Genomic DNA, 9,084 nt, shown 5'->3' on the forward strand with positions numbered 1-9,084 from the left:
ACCGCAACTTTCGTCACTGACATATAATGTGACAGGACTCCGACAACCACCACATCAATTTACTTGATGACATATATCGGTATAGATGAATGACATGAAAATTTCACGTAATATAATATCTGAATTATGCTTATTTCCAACTATTCAAACTGAAGTTTGGAAATTCAATATTTGCACAAACATCACAAAAATGGTTATAACAATAATAACATCATAAACTCTATTTTTGAAGATAATCTTAACATAAAGTCTATATTGATAGGAAAACAATAATATAAAACATAAATAAGTAATGTCTCTCACTAATCTAAGACATTCTCAGTGACAAGAATCATATGAAAGATGTTATATGTCAAGTCTTTGATGATTGAGTCTCTTATCATAAATTTTATATGTATATATTCTACTTCAAAAATAATAACTTATTTGTCAATGTAATTTTTAAATTTTTTTACTGAAACACTATATGATTGTCTTACAACACAACATAACTTGAGTGGTCTTTAAAAACTTTATAATGAATTGTAACTGTGTGACGTAAATACTTACCTTTATTTTTATCGTATTAGAATATCTATTTGACTATTAAAAGATTTGAGTTGAATATACTAATGATCTCCCCGTTGTTGGATCTTCGATTTATGAGCGGAAACTCTTTTGTTCTCTATAACAATCCTCATGGTTGCTTTTTTATTTATTTAAGCAATTAAATATTGATTTGTTCAAATATACACATTTTCCATATAAATATAAATAAAATCATATATAAAATTCTCACGACCAAAGCATAGGAAAATGCTCAAATTTTTAAAATTTCAAATTTACTTTAAGGTAGATATAACTGAGACCTAATAGTCTTTGTTTATAATTGACATGTCCTAAAGTTTATTTTATTTCATGTCGAATTTACTTTCAACCTTAATGATTTAAACTCTTTTGCGATATTCAAAGGATACCATGAGAATAATATCTAAACTAGATGGTAATCCGGGCGTTGGGCGGAAGTTTTAACAGTTTTTTTTTATCAATTTTGTATTTATTTAAATATTATAACACTATTTTTATCTTTTTTATTGATGTTTTTTAATTTAACAAAATAGTGTAGTTATTATATTTTTTTTTTTGATATTAGGCTTTATAAACAAATAATAATGTAGTTATTAACAAAATTGTATACTTATTCTTATTTTTTAGATTTAATTTGAAAATTTTGAACTATATAAAGAGTGATAATTGTGTTTAATTGTAATTAACTTTTGTGAGACATTTAATAATAAGATTTTTGTAACATAATTTTTGGAATAGAAGTTAGTATAAATATGTAAATTCGTTGCAAGATTGAATCCTAGGTAACACATCAGATTTTAATTGATATGGCAAATATAACTTATGTAACTTATTGTTTATCATAACATAATATGTTGCATTAGATTTAATATATTATAATAGATTGATTTAGAGAAAATGATGTGGCCACGGTATTACAAAGCGAACCAACTTGCTGGGTCAGCTCCACTTGAAAATTAGTCCATGTAGCTTTGTTATCCATGTTCAATTTTTCTTCTATACCTAATAAATGCAATAGCATTTTTGTTGAAACTGCATGGATTTAAAACTGATTATAAACACTGAATTGAATTCTTTGAAATATGATTTTTCAAGAGAAATATATGAGCATTAACAAAAGTTTACCTTATGAACCATGATAAGTAAATGATGAAGAAAAATATTATTAAAAAGCAACGGGAAAAAAGTAGATATGATATTGTGGTGATGAGATGAAAGAGAATGAATAAAGTAATGAAGTGTTTTAAGTGATGCATAATTTTTTTATTTTTTCTGTTTCTTTCTGCATTTCTACTACTATCCACTTTCTGTAATCTGAAATAAATTTTGTCAATTTTTTGAAATCATTTTTAAACAAGTAACTAGAAACATACTCGTGCATCCGCTTTATTCGATATAATATATAGTTTATTTATTTAAATACACGTAAATTTAAAAATAAATTATTTAATTATAAAATTTATAATATAATTTAATTGTATTAAATAATTATTAAAAAATGACACGTGAGATAGAAAAAAAGTAAATGAAATTTTTATATTTAAAAATAAGAATTTTATCTCATAAATAAAAACAATTATTAATTAAAATAAAATAAATATTGTGATAATAATGATTTATAAAATAAAAAGTTAATTATACATATCATTATAGAGTATTATTCAATTTAGTAAAATAAATTATTAATTTTATTAAGATATAAAAGAATATTACTTAATATTTTTAGTGATAATAAACAATTAGAATTGATTAAATACGTTGTAAAAAAATTAAACTCATACTTATATATAAATATATAAGTGTAGATTTAGCAATATATAGTAACAAACAATCTTTATGATAAAATTTTATTAAATTTTTAAAAGATAATTTATTTATTTTAAATATTAGTAAATACTTATTTATCAATCTTCAATCTACCAACAAAAATTTAAATCATTTAAGTGATGTATGAATAAATTAAATAATTAAAATAATTTTGACAAAAGACAAAATATATTTTATTAATCATATTCTCAATAAACTAATAAATTTTAAACTTTAAATTCATTAGGATATATATTGTTTTTATTTTATACAAAAATATTTTTGAATTCATTAGAATATATATTATTTTTATTCGATACTAAAATATTTGATTATGACCTATTAAATTAAGAGTTATACTCTTTTAATTTTATTGAAAAGAATAATACTGATTTATAACACATTGAATATATACAAAGTAATCAATTCATTTTTAATAGTTTTCATATTTATGTATTTAATAAAATTAATATTATTAATTAATTCTTATTTATTATGAATATAATCAGATATTTACATTTTTATTATCGTTAATCTTATTAATTCTTCCTGAATTGAAAATCAAAACCAAAAACATAACCCCATATTAGACTCTAAGTCTCAATCACATTTTAGAGTCCATGAACCATCTTGAATGATATGTAATTAATATAATAATCTTGTCAAGCTAAGTTTTCCACATCCATCTTTTATGAACATGGAAGAATAAAAATGATAACTTTGTAATATATACTCCTTGAAATGATTCAATAGATAAAAATGAGTAACAATAAGAAAGGAATCGCAAAAGAAATGTTGTCGATTTCATAACCAAAGGGTCTTCCGAACGACGACCATCTGCTAATGCTAATTGATCCAATGAGATTTTGATTTTTCTTTTTCTTTTTTCTTGGAAACCTCAACATCTATAAAGTTAGGTTGGTATGTCGAAAATAACAACCGGATCCAATGTTTCTTTTCTCTCAAAAATATTCACAGTATCCAATATTCACATAAGGAATATTTAATCTTATACTATATACTATTCTCACGTTAAAAACATTTTTCATCTTATCTTCAATATTCACGGGCTTTTGATATAGAGGTGATGAAGCATGCATAGAAGAAGAATAAGAGTCAGTTTGAGAAAATCTTGAGAACTTGGTCTTTAGAGTCTTTATCTAGTTCATCAGAACCTGGTCTTCAGAGTCTGGTGACACAGTTTATTAGAGTTGTTTGAGTGCAAGACTTTAGAGCTTGACAGCGTCAGAAGCTTCAAAGTCATAAAGCTGTGGATAAACAATGTTCAAAAGCATTGAGTAGAGTAGTATAGAGTTTGATTATCTTGTAGAACACACATGTCAGAGTCAGAGTGCACTAGGCTTAGAATCTGTTAATGTCACACGTCATTCCTTCAGAGTCAAAACTTGTATCTAGTATCTGCACACTAAACAAAACCATTAGGGTAAAAAATTGTTATCTAAGAGTCTATGTATTGTTATCATCAAAACATAAGGTCAGATGCAGAACCAAATCTTGTTCTTACACATAGCCCTTGACTTTTTCACTTTCTTTCTGGGTTTAGGCTTCAACATGGAATTCTTTAGTTTATAATAACCAATGCCTTTTTTTTACTTTACCACTAATTTCATAGATCATTGAAGAAATTTTGCTTCTATCTATATTTTTTGTAAGAAATTCTTGAAAAGAAAGTTCATATCTCTTAGAAGCGCATTCAATTTCCATGAGGGCTTTTGGAAAACTTTCTTTTCTGAAATTTTTACTTTTGCTTTTTAGTGAAAAGTTCTCAAATTCTAAGCCACTAACCCTAACTTTCATAATAGAGTTTTCTTTTCGAAGTTCACTATGATCTTCAGAAATGACTACTTGAATTTGTTTCATGTTCTTGCATCTTTGTTGAAGCTTCTATCTCTTTTCAAGAATCTCAGCCAAACATAGTTTTAATTCAGAAAGAGTAAGATTAGAAAATACCTCGTCATAGTCTGAATCGGATTTAGAGTCTGATCCTAATCTTTTGAATGTATTGGCCTTATGATCTACATAAGCTTGTTCTTCTTTAGAGACACATTTATCTTTAGAGTCACTTTCAGATTCATCTTCAGAATAACTTCAAATTCAACTTTAGATTTACCTTCAGAGTCTTTCTTTATGTCTTGAAGATTTGTGATCTTTGAAGCCACAAAAATGACTTTCTTTTGAGGCTCATCCTCTTCTATTATGAAGACTTCATCCGTCTGGATTGAATCCAAAGTCTTGGTTTTCTCCACTTGCTTATTCACTTCATGAGTCTTTTTAAAGAATCAAATATAGACTTATGAGATATTTTATTTGTAATCTTCTCATACTCTGAATAAGAAATGACATAAAACAAAAAAATTCTAGATCCATAATGGTTTTTGTGATTCTTTCTTTGTTGCTCATTCATATGACTTCTTTCAAGCGTACATTATTAGCATCGAAAGGATGTGTGTATCCATTTAAAACCATATCCCATAAATATGCATCTTGACCAAGAAAGAAACTTTCTACTATATCTTTCCAGTACTTAAATTTATCTCCATAAAAAATTGGAGGGTTGGAAAAATGATAATCTTTATCATTGTTTGTATGATCCATTTTACATTTCAAGAAAATGGATCTTTATCTGACACGGTTAAGTGTTTGACACAAGAGTTAATAACCAGAACCAGAGCTCTGATGCAAATTGAAGGTGTAAGAAACATATGAAAGGGGAGGGGGGATTGAATTGGGTTAATGGATTTAAAAACTTTTTCCACTCAATATATCAAACATCAAGGGTAATGATAAAGATAAGAACACAAGTATTTTTATCTTAGTTCGCTGTTAACGAAGCTATGTCCAATCCACTCGCCTGAGTGATTTTGCCCTCTCAATAAGGACTAATCCAATAATCAAACTGATTACAACAAACTCAAAGACCAATTATCTAAGACTTCTTAAGAATTACGACTATACTCTAGTCTCTTAAGCCAATACAACTCAAAGACTAATCGTCAATGACTTCTTGAGAATTCTGACTAAACTTAATCTCTCATGGAAATTAACAATGGTTAATTAAATTAATTGTATTTACAAAGATGTTTCTCACTAAGCAGAATACACGCAATGAAATTCATGTTTATATCAAAGAATATTTTAAATGAAGCTTGATGTGATTCTCTGATCTTTTCTTTCTTGAAATGAATTACTTTAAGTAATTTTCTTCATCATGAAGTTTTTTGGGCAATAAATTTTCTTTTTAATCATACATCATTATTTCTTTGACCATTCCTTTGACCTCTTTATAGATAACAAATAAGATCGTTGGAGGAAGGATTGGAACAGTCTTCAATGTATGCAATTGTAGAGTTGTTAGGTTCAGTTGTAAATCTTAGGTTGTATGTAAACAATCGTTTTTAGTCGTTTGACGTAGTACTGTTGATTTGATGTTTGACTAGCATATTGCATAGTAACTATTCACCCATTAAAATAATCTAGAATATTGTTTTTGCATAAGAGAGATTTAATAGATGTTCAAAGTTCATAATGTTGAGAGTAGACATCAGAGTCTCATTACTAGATAAGGCTTGGATTACTCAAAATGTATTTGAGGTATCTTTTTCAGAAGTGTTGACTGGTGACAACCAGAGTTGTCATTTTATTTATAAGTTCTTCAAGTGATCACTTGGGTTCAAATACTTATGATGAACAAAGTTGTTCTTTTATACTTTGTTATCATCAAAATTCAAGGATAGTTGTAGAACTAAACTTATTCCAACATATTAGTCTAACCGGGTGTATGTTAGACTTGATTTGATGTAACTTTATTTTAAGTTTGTGTGTTGTAATAGTCATTATTGTGTTGTAATTGGATGATTTAAGTTTTAAATATATTTTGTTCATTTTGATGAAATAAATTACATATTAATTTCTAATAAGTTAATTATAAGATGAAATAAAACAACAAACATAATTAATTAGAAGTTTCGGTCTTGGCTGGACGTCTTTTTGCGCATATGGTCGATTTCGCGACAAATACCACATCTCATTTTCTCTTTTTCAACATTGTCTATTTCAGTTCTAATACGGCTAATGTTTAGGCGACCTTTCTTTTTTCTTCGCATAGTGTCATTGGAGCAAAGAGTGTCGCCTTCATATTAAGGTCAATTTGCTTCATTTGGTACCCAAAAAAGTTTTTTTCGTAGACCTTAAAAATGCTAACAACTTTGTACACATCAGTTATATCCACAAATATTCTTGTCATATGCTTGAACACGCTGCAATAACATGTAAGCAAGGGACATGGAAAGTTTGAAATTTCTCACAATCACACGCCTATTTATGGAGATCGATGTTGAAATGACTAGTAGGTCGTCCCTCACTATGATTGACCATCTCTTGGACCAAGAAGTAGAACCTCTGACGATCAAATTGCATGTTTTTATGAGTGTTGAAAATTGCTGGTTTTGCAAAGGTAGTCGAACTTAAAGATATTATAGTTGATTCAAGCTTTTATATTAGCATTACTTGAGTGATGTAGGTGCGAAACACATATATTTCATTTTTCAACTAGGAAATGTACTATCACGTTGGAAGATGCTAGTATGCTTTTGGGTCAATGCATTAATGATAAAGTTGTACATGGATCTACCAAAATTAGTAAAGATGCTTGAACCAGACTTTTGGGTCGTGAACCACCAAAAAATCAAACAAAAGCTAGAACTGTACTGACCGCATGGTTGGAAAAAAATTTAAAGATGATTAATTATCTAAAAATACAACCATAGATGAAATAATGCTCCATGTTATGATTTACATCATAGTCCTCGTTGGACTATCATTAATGTGAGAGAAGTCCAATAATACTATTATACACAGTATGTGGGCACTATTTGTTCAAGATTTTAAGAAATGTGATAAGTATAGTTGGGAATCTATTGTTTTGGTAGTCATACTTAGGGAGATGTGTAAAGTTGTTGACGTTAATGTAGAAGAAATGTGAGGATGTGTTGTTTTGCTCCAAGCTTAGGGGTTTACCCGAATACCATTTACAACCCCAATCAATCCAATGATACTAACTCATCCTTATGTTTTGAGGTAAATTCTTATTTTTACTAAATTTTATAAAATTTTATTTTTTTCAAAATGCATAAATTATTTTTTATTTTCAATTTTTTACATATTGGGTGCCACGGAAATGAACTACATCAATAACCCTCGTCATTATATGTCTTGATTTGTTATCGGTATATGATAAATCATATGCAGTCAGACAATGTAATATATCTGTCTTTAAATTTTTTTTTTATAAATTATTACAATCAATTTTGTTACACTTACATATTATATTGATATTGTAACCATTCATATGGAGGTCATATCTTAATTTTCTACCACAAGACTATGACGATAGCTTGATTTGGAATGCAACAATACATATGGTTTTGGATCGGGTTGATCCGCACCACCCTGATAGGGTAAAACTACAATTTGGATACCAACAAGATATACCCAACCCCCTGTATGCTTCAAGGAACATCATAAAATGACTATGCAAGAGTCATGTGATTATGGTTAGACCGTATTATACAAAGAATATCAACATGAGAGGAAAAACAAACACAAATATTGCTTGAGTGAGCATGCATTCAATGGAGAAATGAAGTCAAATCAAAAGTATATGTCTTGGTTTAAATCACTTCCATATACATATGCATTAAACAATCAACTTCTCAATAACCCCTATTTTTATGATTCTATAACAAACATGTCAACTTCACCACGACCAACATTCTCTAATCTCAAAACCCAAAGCGCGTACAACCAAGTATACACATAATCATCCACATCAACCAATAACCCACACATTCGTATCTATATAGCAGTGTAGTACCCCAATTTTGCGCGGACATTTAAATTTCTATAAAAATTAATTATCATCTTTATTCTTATATTTAGGTATTTTATTTTTAATTTTTGTAAAAGAATCTAAAAAATGTTCAAATGATAGGTCAATTAATTTGTCATAATAATTGAGATCACGGGCATTCGGTCAAAGAAATCACGGGATGCCATAACATGCCAACATGATGTTATATGAAACAGTGTTTGGTTCAGGAATTTTCTCAAACAGTTGGCGAGCGTGTGCAAAAGCAGCGAGGATAGAGTTCCAGGTAATAATGGACTTCACTATCATGTTATCAAACACACGAAAAACAGAAGCCACATCACCAGATCGAACGTAAAATAAAAAATAATTCCGTTGCCGGGACTTGAACCCGGGTCTTTCGGGTGAGAGCCGAATATCCTGACCAACTAGACTACAACGGATTTGTGTTAAATGGATCGGAGATATAAAATACAATCTTAGATCACATCTTTATGAAGCATGTTGAGAGTATCTATCAAATCTAATAGACACAGTTTGAGAAAAGGACCAATTTGATATTGCTTTAATCTTTGTGATTTTTCTGGATCTGAGGATTTTCTTGTTGTCGTGTTTTGAGAGTAGAAAAGAGTTTCCTTTTTTTTATTACTTTCAGTTTTCAGATCAACACACTCAACTACTCCTTCCATCAGATTCAGCACTACCTTCATATTTTCGTAGAATCAATAAAATAAAGTTTTAGTTTTTTTTCTTTATTCTTTTAGAACTAAATCACGTTATTCTTCATATTTTCGAGATAAAGTTTAATATTTTTTTACAAAGTT

The 9,084-nt window shown here is 28.3% G+C and overlaps 1 non-coding gene across 1 annotated transcript; it reads right to left on the reverse strand.

Moving 5' to 3' along the window:
• Positions 1-8,630: 8,630 nt before the first annotated feature.
• TRNAE-CUC (transfer RNA glutamic acid (anticodon CUC)) lies at positions 8,631-8,703 on the reverse strand. The gene has a single exon. It is a non-coding gene; the product is annotated as a tRNA-Glu (tRNA).
• Positions 8,704-9,084: the final 381 nt, after the last annotated feature.

The sequence above is a fragment of the Lathyrus oleraceus genome, chromosome 7, assembly GCF_024323335.1.
Source record: "Lathyrus oleraceus cultivar Zhongwan6 chromosome 7, CAAS_Psat_ZW6_1.0, whole genome shotgun sequence".
In the NCBI taxonomy this organism is placed as follows: domain Eukaryota; kingdom Viridiplantae; phylum Streptophyta; class Magnoliopsida; order Fabales; family Fabaceae; genus Lathyrus; species Lathyrus oleraceus.